Source organism: Oryctolagus cuniculus, chromosome 1 (genome assembly GCF_964237555.1).
Source record: "Oryctolagus cuniculus chromosome 1, mOryCun1.1, whole genome shotgun sequence".
Taxonomy (NCBI): Eukaryota; Metazoa; Chordata; class Mammalia; order Lagomorpha; family Leporidae; genus Oryctolagus; species Oryctolagus cuniculus.
In genome coordinates this window covers 45,827,281-45,849,064 of record NC_091432.1, presented here as the reverse complement: position 1 = coordinate 45,849,064, position 21,784 = coordinate 45,827,281, and the positions used below count along the sequence as shown (strand labels likewise).

At 42.5% G+C, this 21,784-nt stretch overlaps 1 protein-coding gene across 1 annotated transcript in view; it reads left to right on the top strand.

Moving 5' to 3' along the window:
* The window catches only part of SLC6A5 (solute carrier family 6 member 5), a 90,095-nt gene that overhangs the window by 1,129 nt on the left and 67,182 nt on the right, over positions 1 to 21,784 (top strand). The window contains exon 2 of the mRNA XM_051825012.2: positions 18,589 to 18,653. The gene's annotated coding sequence lies outside the window, so the exon portion shown is untranslated. The remainder of the gene's footprint in view (positions 1 to 18,588; positions 18,654 to 21,784) is intronic.

Genomic DNA, 21,784 nt, shown 5'->3' with positions numbered 1-21,784 from the left:
CAATCAACATGTGAATTTCTCCTGGTTAGTTCAGCTTCATTCGGTCACGGAAAAGCTCAGAAATTCTGTTTGATGGCAAAATACACACTCTTTTTTCTGTTTCTCTGCTCTTTCTCAGTGACGGAATATGTGGTCCCAGATTCTGCAGCAGCCAGTTTGCATCCGTGAGTAAGTCTGGCCGGAGAGAGACCAGAGCGTGGAACAGAGCCAAGCCAGAGTGTTACAACTGAGAGTGACCCCAGGGAACTTGTTCTAACCAGGACGAAGTCTGGGGCTGATGGCCGAAATGAAAGGGCGATTTTTTTTAGCAAAGTTCTTTTGAAAGAACAGGGGTAGCTCTTGCAGTCAAGTGGCTCAGCAAAGGGGTCTTTTGAAATAGAAAGACCTTATTGACGTGAGCAGAGAGAAGACTTCTGGGAAAGCAGCTGGGAGGGGATTTTTTCAGAGAGAAGAAAGCTGTTCAAAGGAAGTGATCTGGGGTTTTGTATCCTCTGGAAAGTTTGGACAGGTCCTTTAAGAAAAGTGTTCATTATGTGCTGAGCTCAACCTGCCTTCTTATCTCCCATTGCTCCTAGTTAGGCGTCGCTGGTCCCAGGTGAGTTATCTGCGGGTTAGCTGATTTGCTTCTCTTGCTGTTCATGGTCCAGGCTCATTAGCTTACAAGTACAGGTTTTTCTCTCTTATCCTGTTGGCTTTTAGTCGCTAGGCTTTTGCTTTTTAAGTTCCTTATTGAGTTTTGCAAAATGTGTCTCCTAAGTGTCCTGTCCTTGTGTTACTTAGTAACCAGGGGCTGTTCTGACCATGTAGCTCCCCCAATGCTTAGCTAACTGCCTACATCTAATCTAACCTAGCTTGCTTTCTCCTACCACCTGTATCAAGAGCACTGGTCAAATCTTTTTCATTTTTTAAATTTTTATTTAATGAATACATTTTTACATAGATACAACTTTAGGAATATAGTGGTTCTTTCCCCCATCCCCAACCCCTGCTCCCAAACCACCTCCCATTCTCTCTTCCATCTCCTTCTTCATTATGCATCATTTTTAGTATGACTTTATATACAGACGACCAGCTCTATGCTAATCATAGACTTCAACAATTTGCCCCCACACCCACACACAACATATAGAGTACAGTTTGGTGAGAGAATTTGCAGTCGATTCTCATATCATAATTCAATAGGGACAGAGGTCCTACCTGGGGAGCAAGTGCACAGTGACTACTGTTGTTCCTTTAACAATTAACACTCTTTTTTATGACATCAGTGATCATCCGAAGCTCTTGTCATGGGCTGCCAAGGCTATGGAAGCCTTTTGTGACCACAGACTCCATTGGTATTTGGACATGGCCATGAGCACTGATCAAATTTTATCCTGTACCTGCACTTTTTTATTTTAAGCAAAACTTAAGCTGTGCTTCTTCTTGCTTAAAACAGGGTTAGTACATACAAATGTTCAATGAATGCTCGAAATCAAAATTGTTAGTACTATACTCAAAAGGATTACTTATTGAAGCTGCCAAAAGCATTTGACATTTTCAGCACATGATACAGCAACAATTTTCCCAGTAGTAAACATTTATTTGACAAATCTATTGCACGAATTAAACAAATTATTGAGCTTCTACCATGTGATCAGCTTGTTGCTAGGTGAAGGGTTACAGTGGCGAACAAGATGGACATGACGCTGCCCCCTCAGTTCCTCATCCAGAAATTAGGAATGTATTTAAAGTCAAGTATAAATGTTCAGGCCAGCACCATGGTTCACTAGGCTAATCCTCCGCCTTGCGGTGCTGGCACACCAGGTTCTAGTCCCGGTCTGGGCGCCGGATTCTGTCCCGGTTGCCCCTCTTCCAGGCCAGCTCTCTGCTGTGGCCCGGGAGTGCAGTGGAGGATGACCCAAGCAATTGGGCCCTGCACCCCATGGGAGACCAGGATAAGTACCTGGCTCCTGCCTTCGGATCAGCGTAGTGTGCCGGCCGCAGCGTGCCGGCCGCGGCGGCCATTGGAGGGTGAACCGATGGCAAAGGAAGACCTTTCTCTCTGTCTGTCTCACTGTCCACTCTGCCTGTGGAAAAAAAAAAATGTTCAGGGCCTGTGCTGTGGTACAGCAGGTTAAAGCCATGGCCTGTAGTGCTGGCATCCCAGATGGGTGCCAGTTCAAGTCCTAGCTACTCTGCTTCCAATCCAGCTCCTCCTAATGGTCTGGGGAAAGCAGCAGAAGATGATCCAAGTGCTTGGGCTTCTACACCCACATGGGAAACCCAGAAAAAGCTCCTGGCTTTGGTCTGGCCCAGCCCTGGCGATTGTGGTCATTTGAACCAGTGGATGGAAATTCTATCTCTCTCTCTCTCTCTCTCTCTCTCTCTCTCTCTCTAACTCTGCCTTTCAAATAAATAAATACATCTTTGAAAAAAAAAAAACAAATATAAATGTTCACACAGGGAATTCTATCAGCAGTGGCTGCATGTGTGGGCCCACTGCCCAGAAACTTCACTCCTTCTCTGCCCTTTGAGGGGTTTACTCCTGGAGCTGAAGGGGAGGTCTGCACCCTCTCTCATAACCATGGGCAAACCTTGCAACTTGATAATGCAGCAAAAGCCATCAGGTTCTCAGTGTGGGGCTGTCAGGATGCATGCTTATTCTTTCTTTTGCTTCCACACACTACACTTCAGGCAAGTGTACCTTCTTTACCTCTGTCTACCTCTTCTTCATCTACAAGATACTACTTAAGAGGCTCTTTGGCCAAGGTAAACGTTTACTTTCTTCCTTCTAGGACATCACAACTGTTTTCTCTATAACTTACCTTGTTCTGCTCCTTTAATTTCTCTGGGTCTACTGTTTCCCAACTACCACCTCTTCCAGCTGACTATCATCTTGCTCTCTAGGCCTGGAGATGCTGTAGTTTGTATTTACTTCCAGGATTCCTAATGCAGTACTTTATCCTAAGGGCCCACTTTATACCTGCCCATGGTCCCACTTGCCCACAGGTGGCTTATAGGGTTTCTAAATGAAATTCAGTTAGTTCTTGGCCCATAGCCTAGACTCACCTGGTACCTAAATACATTTCTACTATTAGCATAATGGAGAGGATGCCTTCTCTTCCCTCAAAATCTTCATTGCAAAACAGTAAAAAAAAAAAAAAATGCTACATTGCTGTCTCATCTTCTCCAGCCTTGCTTTTTGTTTTGTTATATATAGAGAAATTTAAAGCAAACAAATAAAGTATGCTTAAGGGGAAAAGTCAAACAGTACAGCATTTGCTAAAGTAGAAAGTAAATGCCTTGCATTTGCTCTCTCTCAGCCCCTCTCTCCAGAGACAACCATGTTACTAGCTGACTGTGTAGCCTCCAACCTCCATATAGGCTCTAATTATTGGATACCTAGGTTCAAATCCCAGCTCTACCATTTATTAGCTGTAGACTTTTAATAGTTTAGGCAACCTCTATATGTCTTAGTATATTTGTCTCTAAAAATAGGATAAATAATAAGCTCTCCTCAAGGAGTCACTGGGAGGGAAAAATGAAAAGTTTCAAGTCAAGTACTTAGAATAGTGATGGGCACAGTTAAATGTTTAATGAAAGTAAAAAATTATTGTCTTTATAGCGGTTTAGTGTTCCCATTGGATGGATATTTCTTACTTATAACCTATATGGTTTGTATATTCATTGGCCAGCTACTCCAACTCGTGATCCAAAATGAGTATTTGAAATTGGAGCCATGTGGAAAAACAAGACTGAATGGATTTGGTTTGCTTATTTGGAATCCATTGCTCATTAAAGATTCCAAGTGTCCATATCCTGGCCAGAAGGTACCTTAAAAGACAATTTTCTAACAAGTTTCACTTCTTCATTCTTCTAGATATAATGTTCTCGAACCAGGAAACCTTGCTTTCCTCCCAAGTTCTGTGTCCCAGGTACCCAGCACTCTAGATAATTACCTATTCTCTGAGCTGAGCTTACTACTAACTAGAACTAGAGTAATTTTTCTTTCTGCTTTACAACACACTTGGTTGGCAACACTTCCTACAGGGTCACAGTGACCACGAAGTGCTTATATTTGAATAGTCTTCTCTCCCAGAGTAAAGGAAGGCAAAGAAGCAACACAGGCCAGATGGATCTAAATTGAATACACTTTTCTCTGCACTTAATTTCCTTTACACAAGGAACAAAAAGCCTTGAGGGAATACTTCCCAAGTAATGCCTGGAGTTTTACCATTCGACATCCATTAACCATATTGAGTCTTACAGGGCTCAGCTCCCCACCCACCCCTGAGGAGTCCAATCAGAGCCACCATTTACCCTGGTACAATGTCCTGTAAGTAGCACCAACCAATCTTCCCCAATAAAAGCAGACTGCAAGCAATGCTAATTGAGCTCTGCAGAATCTTGATCTGTAGATGCAGATGAGAAGAAGAGAAAGATGCAGTAAAGTCCCTTGTAAGCAAATTTTCTGACTTTCCTGATTAAGTTCTCCACTCCTTTAATGTCAGTTTTCCTTTTGCCAGTGGTGGTGTCCATTAGCAATCATGGGGTCAAGGGCAGACCAACTGTCAAGTCAGATCTATTCTAATGGGTCTTTTTTAAAGATTTATTTATTTATTTGAAAGGCAGAGTTACAGAGAGGGAGAGGGAGAGAGAGAGAGAGAGAGAGAGAAATCTTCCATTGCTGGTTCACTCCTGCAACAGCCAGGGCTGGGCCAGGCCAAAGCAAGATCTCCCACGTGGGTATAGGGACCCAAGCACTTAGGCCATCTTTTGTTGCTTTTCCAGGCACATTACCAGGAAGCTGGATTGGAAGTGGAGCAACCGGGACTCGAATTGGCACCCATGTGGGATGCCGGCACCACAGGTGGCAGCTTCACCCACTACGCCACAGCACCAGCCCCTCTGATGGGTCTTATATCCATCCCAATTTTAGCACTTTGGGGGACATGGGGGACTGCACCAATTTATCTCAACCTCTGAAGCGCATTTTCCAATTTTACCATCTTTCCATGTGAAGATGGCCATATCTCTGTGGCCTCTTACTGATTGAGAAGCTTTCTAGCTATGCTGATAGGATCAAAGTTAGATCAAAAGAGATAAAAGCAGATCGACAAGTGCAAGCCGCTTAGCAGACAGGAAAATAGAAACCAAAGCCAAAGGGGTGGGGCACCAAGGAAGAAGCTGGTTCATGCTATGGAGCCCTACAGACTGAAAACTGAAGGAATGAAGAACATTCTAAATTCAGGGTATGGCTGCCATGTGGGATGTGTATGCTAAAACAGAAGACTGGGCTGAAAATCTGTTTAAAATAGAGACCTTCTGCATATTTGCTCCTGCCCCACACAATTAAGGAAATACATTCTTTTTTTTTTATTTTCCATGATTTTTTAAAAGAATTATTTTATTTATTTAAAAGACAGAGGAGTTACAGAGAGAAGTAGAGCCAGAGAGAGTGAAAGAGAGAAAGGTCTTTCATTCCTCTGGTTCCTCAGTTCTCCCACACTTAGGCTATCCTCTACTGCTTTCCCAGGCAACAGCAGAGAGCTGGATAGGAAGAGGAGCAGCCGGGACTTGAACCGGCGCCCATGTGGGATGCGGGTGCTGCAGGCTGGGGCCCTAACCAGCTGTGCCACAGCGCCAGCCCCAAGGAAATACATTCTTCTTTCCCAGCACCTGGAATTATATTCTGTGGAGCGGCTAGACCAATCTTCACATCTTTACTCTTTCCTGGAGATACCAGGCACTGCTAAATGTGGGGCACCACACTGAGAACAGGCAGGTCACACAACTGAGGGGAAGAGGATAATGGTGAGGAAATGAGATGCGTCCATGACTAATAGGAATTCCCCAAAAGAAAGGAGGAAAAAAAAAAATCCCCAAAGATGTCAACAAATTCCAATAAAACTTCCTACACCTGAAGGAAGATGAGTTTCCAGACTGAAAAGAACCCACTGTGTACTTTGCAGAACAAATTTTTTAAAAGAAGAAAAACAGACATAGGACAATTCATTGTGAAAGTTAAGGTTAATGTGGATAAAGAGAAAAGCAACTCGGGGGGTGGGGTGGGGTGGTGGTGGTGGGAATCAAACAAATAGAAAACAGCAAAAATAGGGATGCTGCAAAGGTTCAGAAACTCCCATGGCCTCAGACTTAGCAGCCACACTGGATGCTGGAGCGATGCCTTCCAAATAACGAAGGGAAATGATTTCCATATGGGAAAGCCATACTCAGCCAAACTATAATCGTGATGGTAGTCTGAGCATTTATCAGACATTAAATATCTGGAGAAGTTTGCTTTGTATGATCCTTAGAAGGTTAACAAATGCCCCAAAATAGGAATATGTAGAAACCAAGAAATAGCAAGGGTCAGTTACTGTCTTGCAGCTGCAAACGAACACTTCTGTGCTCTGCTTTGAGATGCTGGGGCAGAGACTCTAAAACTACCTGTCGCCTGGGCCAGCTGGCTCCCTGCTAAGCCCTGCTCATGGGGAGGAGGATTGCTAGGGAGAGAATAGGGGCTGGAGAAGGAAGAGGGACTTGCTCTTCCCGGTTTGCATCCTGTCTACTTGGTTTCCTGAGAGCGTCACACTGGCAACTCTCCTTCACCTGGCGGAAATGCTGCCTTCCCATAGAAACAGTTGAGTCCAGCTTGCAGTTCACTTCTTGTGTCTATCAGAGAGATCAGCTGAGCCACTTCCCACCCTCTGGTCTATTAAATTAAGTGGCATGGCTTCTGAGAGCTGACTTGTAGGGGATTCAATTTGGCATCTCCAAGGATGCTGGTGAGAAGAGAGCCAGGGCGGTTGTGTGCACCCTACTGGTAGACTGTTTGCACTGATAGCTCCAGTTGGTGATACTCCTATTATCCATGTTCCTGCAAAGTGACTTTCAGATTCTCCTATCAAAACATGTGTTTGAGTATATTGAAAGAATATTTATATTTCTACTGAAGAGCAAAGTCATAATTTGCTTTTAGATTCACAGAAAGCTAGACAATTTGTTATCATAAAGTTGTTTAAGAATGAAAATATATTATACTAAATGTCTCATCAACAAGTAATATTCACATTGCCATACTGAAGGAAACACCAAATATTTTCACCCCAAATAATGGTATGAGGGGGCTCAGAGGAAGGGACTTGTGTGTTCAGGTGAAATAGTGAAACAAGAAAATCTTAAATTCTATCTCTGTAACTAAAAGTCAAGAAACAGCAGAATAGCCATGTTGGAGATATGAAGACACACATCAGAAAAGAACAGCTAAAAGGTTAAGTAGATGGCTCTGTGGAGTAGTAATTGTCCTTGGAGTGTGTTGGAGCAAAGAATAGCGGATTCTTATTGTAAGCCTAGTGTGACCTATGTACAGGTGGTCCCTGACCTAGGATGGCTCTACCTGACAATGTTTTAACTTTACAGTAGTATGCAAATGCTATACTCTAAGTAGAAACCATATTTCAAATTTTGAATTTTGATCTTTTCCTGGAATAGCAATATGTGGTATGATATATGTGATCAATCTAGTTTACTGGGTTGCTCAGCTATGACGTTCAGTAATTTAGGTACCTAATGCCCTTTCTATTTAATTACATTTTCATCTTAAAATGGGTTTATGGGGAACTTGTAACTCTCAGAATATCTGAACATATATAACAAACAGAAATATAAAGCAAATTTCAAGAATTGAATGGACTATATGGATTTCCTTCAGTAGTAATTGCTATTGTGAACTTAAACCCAAAAGCTTGATTTCAGCAGTCGTGTCTCTCCATGAAGCTATTTGTAGCAGTGGAAACGCAAACATTTCTCCTTCAGCAATTCTCATCAAGTTGCTTGGCCTCTTGGTTTCAAATCCAGTCAGGTCTTTGGTTCTGTCTCTTGAAATGGCAGTCCCCTCTCTCTATCACCACACCCCTCTCACAGTTCAAGGCACCATTATTCTTCACTTGGACCATCTTCCCAGCTAGTTTCCCTGCCTCTCATCTTTCTTGGTCCCTTCAAACATTTTTCACAGAGCTGCAGAATAATTTTTTCTGAACAAGTCATCTCTGGCCATTGCCCTACCTAAAATCCTTTAGTGGTTTCCTTTTGTCTTCAGTGTAAACCCTTTAGGATGGCCGGACAGCTCTTCATGCTCTGTACTTTTGTCCCATTCCAGCCTAATCTCTTGCCATCTGTTAAGCTCGTCTCCAGCCATACTGAGCCTCTCCCCATTCCTCATTTTTTGTCATGCTCTGGTTTTCGCCAAGTTTTTGCATGTATGATTTTCTAGCTAAAACATAGTTCTCTTTTCTGGTTGACACTATGGCTTGCCTACTCAAAATTCACATTTTTTTTTTTTTTTTTTTTTGCCAACAGAATCCTGGAAATTCTTTGGTCTCAAGAAAGGTGGGCACAAACCCTGATCTAGAGGTGGGCATATCATGTCAATGTGGCTAATGATTTGTAAAAGAAACTCTTCATGGGACATATGGGAAGATTTCTCCTTCCTCTTACAGAGGAAGTTATGAGAGCAAAACTCCCAACCCCTAGCTTTATCCCCAGTAATTTGTTGTGGGACCTAGATCTGTGATAAATCAGTAGAAGAAAGGAAAATGTTTCCAACCAGAACTCTGATTTCCTAGGTCCTCTGAACCACCATTAAGAAACATGTACCTTGGGAATGGCATTGTGGCTCAGCAGGTTAAACTGCCTCTGACAATGACGTCCCGTGTTGAAGTGTTGGTTCGAGTCCTAGCGCCTCCATTTCCAGACTGGCTCCTTGCTAATGCACCTGGGAAAGCATCAGAGGATGGCCCATGCACTTGTGCCCCTGCCACCCATGTAGGAGAACCAGATGGAGTTCCTGGCTCCTGGGTTCGGCCTAGCCCAGACCTGGCTGTTGTGGCCATCTGGGGGATGAGCCAGCAGATGGGAGATTCATTCTTTCTCTCCCTTTCTCTCTAACTCTGCCTTTCAAATAAATGATTTTTTTAAAATCACTTATCCCCAGACATTTTGCTGTGTAGGAAGATAACCCACTCTTTACATAAGAACTCTGTTGGCTGGGTTCCTTTGCTTGCAGCTGTAAGCATTTATGCTGGATACACCGCCCTTCCAAGCTAAATTCCTTGTCCTGTAGGAATGACAAGATCACCGCTTGCACCACCTGCACTCATGGATCAACTCTATCCTTCCGCCCTATGTACCTAGAGCTGGTTCAGTTGTAGCAGAATGGCTAAAAGCACCAGCTTGGAAGCCGGTGACTTAGGTTCACAGCCAACTCTACTACTGCTACTTAGTGATCTGGGGCAAGTTTCTGCACTCTCTGTGCCTTGATTTGCTCATCTTTTAAATGGAGATAAGGACATTAGCATCCTTATCTCATTGTTATAGGGATTAGGTGGTTTAATGTATGTAATGTACTTTGTACCTGGCTCGCAATTACCCTTCAGTGAATGTTAGCTATTTTAACACAAGCTTCATCATATTCTTAGTGCAATAGCTTGATAATCCTTTCCCCTGGGAGATCAGAAACATAATGAAGCAGAGGCTGCATCTGTCTAGTTCTTTGCTGTATCCTCAGAGAAACCTGGCCTAGAGATACGGCCCAGTAGATGTGTATTAGATAAATAAATAGATTATCCAATAATGTGAGCAGTATATCAAGAGCAAACCAAGTTAACCCACTTAGGAAAGCATTTTTTTTTCCACATGTGGCCACTGAATGGAGTAAAAATTTAGTGCAATTTAGTGAGTCCTTGGAGGTTACTCGAGGGACAATCCCCATGTTGGCTCAAAGGACAGGATACTCCAGTGTTCAGATGGTCCCAGGCAAGGGAATTTCACTTGATTAGGAAAAAAAGAAAACATCACCAGATCAGCAAAAAGATATTCAACAGTTAGTGCTGGGCCAATTGTCTGTAAGTGTTTCACCTTGGCCTTGTCCAAATCTGGCCTTCTAATGACAGAGTCTGCAATCAAGGCGAGGATTGGGAAATAACAATGAATCACAGAGAACTGACGCCAGATAACTTTCCTCCAGTGGCCTCTTGCTCTGTTTTGATTTACTGTGCTCACAGTCAGCAGAGCAAGTTCCCCTCCCTGGACTTTCAACTCCTCTATTCCTTAGTTGGCTGGAATCTCATGACAAAGTTATTCTTTGCAGTGTGTGTGTGTGTGTGTGTGGAAGGGAGATGAGGGGGGGAGGGCAAGTAGCCCACAAGTCATTGCACGCATAGATTTTCTGGTGATGTGCAGTTTTATCCCTCACGCCGGACAGGTAGGACAGCAGAGGATGCTCCCTGGGTCCTCAGAAGTCTCCATTGATCTTCTCGATAATTTACTTTCTTATCTCTTCCTCTCCCTTCACCTTGAGCAATTACAGCATCTTTCTTTGCAGGCTCTCAGTAATTGGAAAACTGGCTTATGAATCTGGGAACTCTTTCTTTCCTTTTTTTTTTTTTTTCATCTCACACAGAACAGAGAGAAATAGAAGAGAAAGAGGAAAAAAAGTACGCGTTTTAATGATATCCAGAAAGATGAAGATGGAATTTATTTACTATTCCTACTTAATACATTTCAAGAAGAACTTGAGGAAGGGCACAGGGATAATACGGGGCTGAAGCCACATTAGTGATTCTCCTTTTCAAATGTCCTTTAAAAAGACTTGTAGCATCTGTGTTGATTTTTTTAAAAAGATTTATTTATTTATTTATTTATTTGAGAGGAAGAGTTACAGATGGAAAGAGGGAGAGACAAAGAGAGAGGTCTTCCATCCTCTGGTTCACTCCCCAAGTGGGCACAATGGCCAGAGCTGGGCTGATCTGAAGCCGGAAGCCAGGAGCTTCTTCCAGATCTCCCTCATGGGGCGGGGGCCATAATCCACTGCTTTCTCAGGTGCATCAGCAGGGAACTGGACTGGAAGTGGAGCAGCTGGGACTCAAACTGGCTCCCATATGGGATGCCAGCACTGCAGGCGGAGGCTTAACCTACTAAGCCCAAGTATTGATTTTAAAATATCTTTGTGGGATGAAATCAGCTTCAGAGATCACACCATAACAAAGAGAAAGAATAACAATAAAAACAGTAATAATATTAGTAACAGCTCATATTTATTAAGGATATGCTAAGCATGTTATTTTATTTCCATGGTTAGGTTCTTTTATCGTCTCATTTTCATAAAGAGGAAACTGAAGCTGAGAGTGATTAAAACCAACTTGCCCCAAGATCATGGAACTAGTAAGTGGAGGAGCTAGTACTCCACACTAGGTCTGACCACAACATCCACACTCTTCACCATAGTGGGAGCTCACGGGACCTGTGTGAAGCCTTGAGCAGTGATCTGGACCCATTTCGAAACTGCCTTCAATTTTCTCAGGGCTTCTCTCATCTAAGTGCTCAGGAGTTGAGAAATCCACTTTTGATCCAAGAGATGGTCACACAGAGTACAGGCAGGGGGTATGGAGCTCAACAGGCCCATGCACTATGCTTGCCCCAGAAGTATTTTTATAAACAGTAGAATCAGAGGGGTATGATACTTCCCAGCACTTGTTTGGGGGATGCTCCGTGCATTTATTTTTCCCATCTGTTCCCATGTAGACATTTTGATTTGTAGCTCCTATTTCAGAGCTGGATGGAAAATATAGAGATCCTTCAGGCTAATATTTTCATTTCGTTAGTGTTTATTTGTTGGCTTATTTATATGGCTTACTATTGCTTTCTTGTACGTTTTGCATTTGAGTGTCTATGTATCAGCTAGCTTTCCCTAAATTTTACTTCAAGAACAAGCAACCCTTAGTTTTAGTAGCCAACGGGACACATTTATTTTTTGCTTAGATTACATTTCCCTTGTGGGTTGACCGTGACCCTGCTCCGTGTCCTCTTTCATGTGGGAGTTTAGGATAAAGGGGGAGCCTCTGTGTGGGCCATGTGGTCTCATGGCAGAAGGAAAGGAGAGATGGAAGAATGATTTGATGCCTTGCAATGCCTTTGTTACCTCAGAGTTACTGCTTCCAGTTACATTTTATTGGACAAAGAAAACAGCCAAGCTGGGTGTCAGTGATATATGGCCTATCATTCTCCAGAGGCAGGAAGGCCTGTGGAAGGACAGCTAAGAGTTTAAACAAGTCAAATGATTTCTGAATGTATGTCCTTCTGGTCTTTTTAGGAAAGTGTTATTGTTTTTCCTGATTATTTAGTACATTATAAAAAATGCAGTGGTAGAGAACTTGTAAAGAGATAAAACAAAATTTAGTCTATCCCTTACCTTCACAGGCAACTCTTATTAATATTCACACATTTCTTTCCAGTCCTTATTTAAGTTTGTTTTTTCTTTACATACTTCTACTTAAGGTCAAACTGTAGGTTTTCATTTTCCTTGAGTCTTAAGTATTTTCCTACACCATTAAAAATGACTTTATAATATTTCACTCTATATCTCTATACCTTAAATTTCTCTTCACGCCTGATTATTCTCATTCCTAAACTTCCAAAATAATTGAGTTCTAACTTCCTCAACAAACAAATATGCTTCTAGGCCCTGAACTCAGGTACAGCCCCTCAGAAGAAAAAGTAAAGAAAGTCTAGTTTCTCACTGTGGTGTTTTTGGAATATGAAATCTTCTTTTAAAGAGATTTTAGGTTTTGCCTGAAGGGGTCAATGTGATGGCTTATTTGGAATATTAAAGACAATATAAAACTCTCAGAATATATTAGAGTTCTCCAGTGAGACGGAACCGACAGGACATGTAGAGAGATGGAGGAAGGGATTTCTTATGAGAGAGCAGCTCACATGATCATGGAGGCTGAGAAGTCCTGTGATCCATCTTCTGCAAGTCAGAGGCCTGGGAAAGTCAATGAAGTAATTCCCAAACCTGAAGGCTGAGAACCAGCAGTCTCCTCGTGTGAGGGCAGGAGAGGGATGACTCTGCTCGTGCAGACAAAGGGAAAATCACCTTTTGTCCCTCTGTCTTTCTACTCAGGCCCTCAGTGACCTGGATGATGCCCACTCCATGGATGAGAGTGATCTTCAAATGCTAATCTCTTCTGGAAATACCAACAGAAGCACCCAGAAATAATACTTTATTCGCTATCTGGGCATCCCTTAGACCAGTCAAATTGACAAATAAAATTAACCATCACACAGGGCAAGCAATGATTCTCCAGAACACTGCTCACCTCCATCACGTGGACGTGAGTTGCTGTGTGCTGAGTTGAGAGGGGCATGACCTTGGCGGAAGGTAACCTAAGAAGCTGATGCAATTTGAGGTTTAGAATATCTATATGAATACAGTCTGACCTGGTCTAGGATATTATGGTGGTGGTATGGATGCCATGTGGCCAATGGCATCTTCCAAGATGTTGCCAAAGTGCTAAAGGTTTCTAAATTAAGTTACATTGTCCTCCAGGCCTCAGGGCCCACAATTTAATGGTTGGAGTAAGGTGGGGAATAGTTCTTGGACTTTAGGTGCAGAGCTAGTCAAAGGAGTCAGTCCCCACTTTTCCTTTTCTATATACCTACAATCCTTCCATTCCAAGGGGATGTGTTGGAGATTCCAGTCCAGGTTTCTTAGCCATCTGTCACTCAAAACTATTCCATGAACTCTATTTTAAAAAAGACATAACTTTCAAGCTGATGATATTTAGATGAGATTTGGGAACTAGAGTTGATGTTATAAAATATCAAAATTTTGGGGGCCGGGACTGTGGCATGACAGGTAAAGCTTCAACCTGTGGTACCAGCATGCCATATTAGTGCTGATTTGAGACCTGGCTGCTCCTCTTCCCATCCAGTTATGTTCTATGGCCTGGGAAAGCAGTAGAAGATGGCCTAAGTTCTTGGGTCCCTATACCAATATGGGAAACTCAGAAGAAGCTCCTGGCTCCTGACTTCAATTCATCCCAGCTCCAGCTATTGCAGCCATTTGGGGAATGAGCCAGTAGGTGGGAGACGTTTCTTTCTGTCTGTCTGTAACTCTACCTCTCAAATTAATTAATTAAAATAATTGAAATTTTGGGGAACATTGGGGTGAGATACATGAAAATTACTTTGCATGTGCAGTAAATGTGAATTTTTGGATGCCAAAGGCAGATAACACTCTGACCACAGATTCAGCCCTTAAGTCTTCCTGGTCTGGCTGAAAAGCCTGTGAGAGAATTTCAGGCATGGAAAACCAAGGTACTTTGGCAAAAAATGTTCTACATGAAGGATCTCTGTGAGTGAGACCCCAGCAAAAAGAAATGGCCATCAAAGAAGGATGTTCTTTTTCTCTAAGGGGAGTAGAGAACTTCTACTTTGCTTATGATCTTGTCCAAATACTTACAGAGTTTGTGGACTTAAAAGGCTTCCATAGCCTAGGCAGCTTGTGCCAAGAGCCTTGGGTGGTCACTGGTGTCATATATAAGAGTGTTACTTGTTAAATTAACAACAGCTACAGTGCACTAACTCCCCATGCAGGACCTCTGTCCTCAGTAAGTTGTATTATGAGAGTTAATGATAAAACTAGTTCTCAAAAGTTTTGTGTGTGTGTGTATGCAAATTGTTGAAATCTTTACATAGTATAGAGTTGGTCTTCTGTATATAAGACCAACTTGTCTAAATTTTTCTGTATATAAAGATAATTGAAAATGAATCTTAGTGGAGAATGGACTGGGAATGGGAGAGGGAGGAGGAGGAGGGGTGGGAGGGTAGGTATGGTGGGAAGAATCACTATATTCCTAAAGTTGTACTTACAAAATGCATGAAGTTTGTATTCCTTAAATAAAAGGTTTCTTTGGAAAAAAAGAAAAAGAGGCCCCAGATGACAGGAGCTCAAACTGAGTAAGTTCATGTCACAGCTAAGAGGTTAGATGTTGGAGCTGGTGCTGTGGCACAGTGGGTTAACACCCTGGCCTGAAGTGCTGGTATCCCATATGGGCGCTGGTTCAGAGACCTGGCTGCTCCACTTCTGATCCAGCTCTCTGCTATGGCCTGGGAATGCAGCAGAAAATGGCCCAAGCCCTTGGGCCCCTGCACCCATGTGGGAGACCTGGAGGAAGCTCCTGGCTCCTGGCTTTGGATCGGCACAGCTCTGGCCATTGCAGCCATCTGGGGAGTGAACCAGCAGATGGAAGATCTCTCTCTCTCTCTCTCACTCTCTGCCTCTCCTCTCTCTGTGTAACTCTGAATTTAAAATAAATAAATAAATCTTAAAAAATACAAAAAAGATGAAGGAGAAATAAAAACTCAGATACTAACATAATAATAATAATAAAAAATAGGTTAGATGCGCCAGTCTGGAGGCATCTTGCCATTTTCAACGCCTGGCACTCTTCAGCTTCCATCATCCCTCAGCCAACAGGAAGAGGGAGAGACATACTTAACAGGAGACAGAGATGCTATGCTCAAGCTTTTCAAGGGCCAGGCCATGAGAGCACACATCACGTGCATTCACATCCCATTGGCCAGGACTTAGTGACCAGGCTTCCCCGGCTGTGAGGAAGGGTTAGATGTATTGTCTTTCTCTGGCTTGCCATGTGCCCAGCTACATTCAGTTTCTATGGAAAAAGAAGAGAACAAATGGTGGAAATACAGTTAGCAGACCGCTACTTCCAACTCAAGGGATCTTTTTTTTTTTCTTTTCTCGTTCTGGGTCTTTCTAAGTCCCTATCTTTAGGCAAGTGACATTTTTGATTACGCTCATTTTCAAAAAACACTTCTGTTTCCCAACACACACACAAACGTGCACACATTCACACACCTGAATGCTTCCAAACACACCTGAATGCTTCACAGTTCTCAGATCTGTGAACAGTAAGACAGCAGAGATCTGGGTTCTTATGATTATGGGGCATTTCGCAACTTACCTAGGTCTCTCCACCCCAGTATCTTATTTCATCTTCACCTCATCTTTGAGCCTTGGACACAACAAAATCTATCCTTTATGTTTTACAGCTGCAGAAACTGAGTCTCAGAGGAGTCAGGGATTTGTCCGCGGTCACATAGTCACTCAGTGCTAGACTCAGGGCCTTGATACCTAATTTAGGGCTGTTTCCATCAAAGCCCAGGAAAGAGACTGGAAATTGGAACCTAATTGGAACAAAGCCATTCTGTCTTTTTTTTTTTTTTTTTTTTTTTTTGACAGGCAGAGTTTAGACAGTGAGAGAGAGAGAGACAGAGAGAAAGGTCTTCCTTCCTCTGGTTCACCCCCTAAATGGCCGCTGTGGCCGGCGGGCTGCGCCGATCCAAAGCCAGGAACCAGGTGCTTCCTCCTGGTCTCCCATGTGGGTGTGGGGCCCAAGCACTTGAGCCATCCTCCACTGCCTTCCCAGGCCACAGCAGAGAGCTGGCCTGGAAGAGGGGCAACTGGGACAGAACCGGCACCCCAACCGGGACTAGAACCTGGTGTGCCAGCGCCACAGGCGGAGGATTAGCCTAGTGAGCCGTGGCGCTGGCCAAAGCCATTTATTTAAAAAAATATATTTATTTATTTGAAAGTTAGAGTTACAGAGAGGCAGAGAGAGAGAGAGAGAGAGAGAGAGAGAGAGAGAGAGAGAAATCTTCTATCCACTGGTTCACTCTCCAAATGGCTGCAAGGGCTGGAGCTGGGCCTATCCGAAGCCAGGAGCCAGGAGCTTCTTCTGAGTCTCCCATGCAGGTGCAAGGGCCCAAGGACTCGGGCCACCTTCCAATGCTTTCCAAGGCCATGGCAGAGAGCTGGATCAGAAGTGGAGCAGCTGGGACTCGAACTGGTACCCAAATAGGATGCCAGCACTGCAGGCAGCAGATTTACCCACTAGGCCAGTGTCAGCCCCAAAGCCATCCATTCTTATCAGTGACTGTAAGGAAGGGGGGATGCAGCTGAAAACCAGGAAAGAAAGTGAGTCTCAGGCACCTTCTTATTTCCTGATCCCCTCTGAAGCCTGGGAATAGTATGTCCTCTTCTTGTAGCCTAAGTCTCTCTGCTGCTGGAGGTTTCAGTCAAGTGCCCTGTGATACAAAGCTGCCTCTCCAATTCTATCTTCACTCACTAGACTTTTCACTTATAGATACTGCAAAGAGGTGTAAGAAGAAAGCAACATAATAGAGTGGACACCATGATGTAACAAACACTATAATTAGTTATCATAGGAGTAGATTAAATTTTTAAAATCTTGGTTATAATACTAAAGGAATTTTGGTGAAATTTTTAGGTGACTATGGCAGAGTAAAAATCTTTGGGAGTTTCTTTTAGTATATGGCACTCCTTCCATTGCTGTGGTGCTTACCTGCCTTGCCGGGCAGCAAGGTATGCCTTAAAATAAAGTTAAGGAATCATAGTAGCGGGCTGCCTTTAATTGAGCATCTACTATGTCTCAGGCTCTCTCCTGGGAATATTACCTGCATGACCTAATTCAAGCCTGGTAACAATGTTATCGGTAAAGAGTCATGTGGTCTTCATTTTCCAAATAATAATAAAAACTGACACTACATTTAGCATTGATTATGTGTAAGATGAGATGCAAGATTGAATAAAATGACCAAGATCACATATTTAATAAGAAGGAATTGAATTATAGCCCTGAGGTATATGACTTCAAAATAGGTGCTATTTTTTAACCTAGCTTTCCTTTGTAGCTGAAATATATAATCCCCTAAAATCTTTCCCTCTGGATAGAGGCACTGCTGGGATTTCATGTATCCATCCATCCCCCTTTCAGTCAATAGTCACTTAGTTGGGGACCTGTGCTGTGGTGTAGCGGGTAAAGCCACCACCTGCTGGGCCAACATCCCATATGGGCGCTGGTTCAAGTCCTGGCAGCTCTACTTCTAATCCGGCTCTCTGCTATGGCCTGGGAAAGCAGTAGAAGATGGGCCAAGTCCTTGGGCTCCTGCATGGGAGACCTAGAAGAAGCTCCTGGTTCCTGGCTTCAGATTGGCAGATCTCTGGCCACTGTGGTCACCTGGGGAGTGAACCAGCAGGTGGCAGATCTGTCTCTCTCTGCCTCCGCCTCTCTGTGATTCTGCCTTTCAAGTAAATAAATAAATGTTTTTAAAAAAGTCACTTAGTGATTCTTACAAACAAAAGATGAAAAACATATTGATGACATATTTTATGTTTTATGATATATAAATGTTCATATAGTAAAGTGTTCATTCTATATTAACTTTTTACAAAATATTGTTGCATTAACAATGAAGGTGCAAAATATGTGGATCCCAGTAGACAAGGAAACATACATAAATATAGTTTGAAAAGATATTTACCAAAGTATTCAGTAGTTATAACCTTATAATAGGATTAAAGCTCAGAAGTGAATATTATGTTTGTTATTATATATTATTAATTTGTCTAATATCCCTCCTGTACTTCTTCTGATAACTACGGTTTACTAGTCCACCCTTTATTCGGGAAGTTGCTTCCCCTTTCTGCGGTTCTGATGGAACCTCAACTCCTAGAATACCGACCTACCATGCCCAAGAGACAGACACGAAGCTTGGCACTAAGCTTGGGCTGATTCAGGTCCCATGTGACTGGTCTCAGGGAAAAAACGAGTGAGCAGCGCTTTCTCCACCCTTCCGAGTTGCCCAGCAGCCGTGTTTGGTGACTTCTGGCACACTGCTAGCTTCCTACCTTAATCACCATGTCCCTATTTCTCTTCTCTCCAGTGCTGTGGAAACTTGCTCAGCCCAGCTACAGAGCGCTTATCACCTCCACGGACAATCCTCAGCCGGTAAGGGAAAAGAATCTGGGGATAAATCATAGCCTAGGATATCCTGACCCCAATTGTTCACACAGATAACTTACTCACTGAAACACTCTTTAAATTTTTTAATTTGTTTTTGTTTGAAAGGCATACAGGAGAGAGAGAAAGAGAGAAAGAGAGAAAGAGAGAGAGAGAGAGAGAGACCTAGTTAGATCAGTCAGTCGAGCCTGGTTTTCCACACCTCCCACTGCTTTCCCAGGGTGTGTATTAACAGGAAGCTGGATCAGAAGTGGAGCAGCCTGGATTGAGGCAGTGCTCTGTCTGACACTGGATGCTGGCATCACAAGCTGCTGCTTACCCCACTGCACCACGATGCTGACGCCCATCAAAGCGCTCTTTATTGATTCCTCATTTCACCTGCTCCTTCACCAGTGCTTTCTGAGACCCCTCCATCCCCCTCTAATAATTTACCTACATCAAAGGCCCTCTCTCAAGGTCCTCCTAAAACTGGCCCCAACTGGAATAGAGATTTACTATCCATTTTCCCTTGGGTTACAATCCATGAGCACAGGAATTCGGAACTCTGAGTGGCATGACTTCCAGGGCATGAGGGTCTGACAGCACATGACAGATGGACCAACAGATGCCAGGACTCACAGAAAGACTCTTGGGGCTGTTGGCAGCCTGGAAACTTGCCATTCTTCATGTCAGCTTCATTTTGACTTTGACCTATCCAGTACTTGGCTCCTTGAGCTTCAACTAGCTTTAAGTTGGGTTTCTGTCCCTTGTGAAGGAAAAAGTGCTGGTGAAATGAAATTTATTTTCTTCTTTTTGTTTATTTTCTTGTATAATATAATACAAAAGATACCATAATGCCAAAATTGAAGGAATGGAGCTCTAAGGAAAAAATACCATTTGAAACGTCTTTGACAGTGTTCCCTTGAATAGCCCACATTGGGGCACAGTGCACCTTTCGCTCTTAGTATCAGTGAAACCAGGCCTTCCTGAAACAATGGAATCATTGAACCATGTGTCCTCCCAGGCAATCACTCTCCACAAATGCTCCCACAGTGGTGAATGACACAGGGTCTTTCCTTTGTCAGCTCCACCAATCACCCAAACCCTAGAATGGTTTGGCTGTAGCTCCTAATTTGGCCCCAAAGCTGTGCCCAAGTTAATGACTTGGAAAAACATATCATCATCCATATAATCTGCAGAAACCAGAGGCAGCCTGCAACCAGACATTTCCACTGAAGAGGGAGTGTTCACAAATCCTGCACATTTTGACAGTGTTTGCCTTATTTCTCACAACTGTTTAATTAAATCCTGTGTAAACAGATGGGCTTATTTGTTTGAACTTAATAGTTGTAAAATTTGGATATTGAGCATGCTGACAATTACAAATATTTGTATTTACCAAATAATATTGTTTCCACTAAAAATTCCCTTATGCTGAAGAGGAAATTGATTTATTCTTTGCAGAATCATGCCATGGCTTCTTATTCCCATGGCTTTGAAGAGGCAGGGGTATTCACAGAACGCTGGGTATCACTGGGAAGAGGAATGGAGACAAACCACAGAGTGCTATCACTCCCTGCTCAGAGCTTGGATACCTCTTCCTAAACAGCTCTGTCTGCACCTTGAGCCAGACATCACAGACACTGGTCCAGATAAAATGGATCCAATTCTCAAAACTATGCAATTCCTTTCCATAATAATTCCAATTTTAGGAACCTACATTAAAATCCAAATTAGAGATATTATCAAAGATATTTATAGACAGAAAGATACATATATCTAATAAGTTCTATTTATAAAAACATCAGAAGCAATTCAAATGCACAACAATTATTTATTAGTTAAATTATGGTGCATTCATATCGTGAAAACCCATGCAGCAATAAATAATGATAATTTAGACTTCATGGCAATGTAACAGAGCTTTAATTAACAATATATCATAGGTGAAAAAAGGCAGGTTACAAAAGATTATGAGTAACAGTATCTCAGTTATATTTCAATACATTTGAACATTTAGAAGGCCTTACACCAAAATGTATATATTTTGGAGAAGAATGTAATGTATATTTTTATGTTCTTCTTTAGGGTTTCCCAAATTTTCTGTGACAAATATGCAATACTTTTATGATCAGAAAAACAAAATTTAAAAATGAAAACCAATAAAAACACAAAAACATGGTTAAGAGAAAGCAGTATGGGGACTTAAATAAGAAACCAAGAAGCTATTCTATGATTTTTATGTCACACATTCAAAAATACTAAGGGACTATTATGTGTCGGTGCAAGTTGGAAATGCAAAGTCTTAAAGATAAAGCATGCCCTCTGCCTTTGAAGAGCTCACAGTTTCAAAGTGATGGAAATGCTCTCTGTAGCATCCAAAGTAAGCGACTGTTGGGCACTAAGAATGACATTTTATATTTAACTTTATTTTAATTAATTTAAACATAAGCAGCCATGTCTCAGCAGCCAAATGTAGTAGTGGCTAGTGACTACTGCAAAGAGAGAAGACACACATAGAAATAATTATAAAGGACTAAGTGATAAGGAAGCATAGAGGATAGATACGTTAACTCTGTGTAAGTCTCTGAAGAGACATGTTTTCGGCAATAAGTCTTAAGGAGCAGCTAGGAAGTCAGTGTGGAGGAAAGGCCATGTCAGGAGAGGGCATTGTAGGTGCAAACATATGGAGTTATGATGGGGCCAGGCGTTTTCAGGTGGAAAAAATGACCCAACCCTCTCCCTCCACACGCACACTCAAAAGAAGCAAGGCTCACATCCCATCAAGAAATAGGTGCAGAAAAAATAAAGACATGGCCAAAAAAACCAGGAATATGATGTGTAGAAAGGAGTCATTTGGATGCAGTTGTAAGGGATAGCTCCAGACTCTAGCAGTAACTTGCAAATCCAGGGTCTTGAGGCAGTATGAGCTCTTGCTGTACCAAGCACTGTGCTAAAGGATTTTGTACACGTGATCTTATGTAATACCCACAAAGACCCCATTTTATGGGAAATAAGAGTGAAGCTCTAAGGATAAATAATTGCCCAAGAATATACAGGTAAATCAGTGGATGAATTTGATTTAAAAAACCCATCACTCATATCTAAAGCCCCGTTTTCACTGTATTATCTTACCTTCC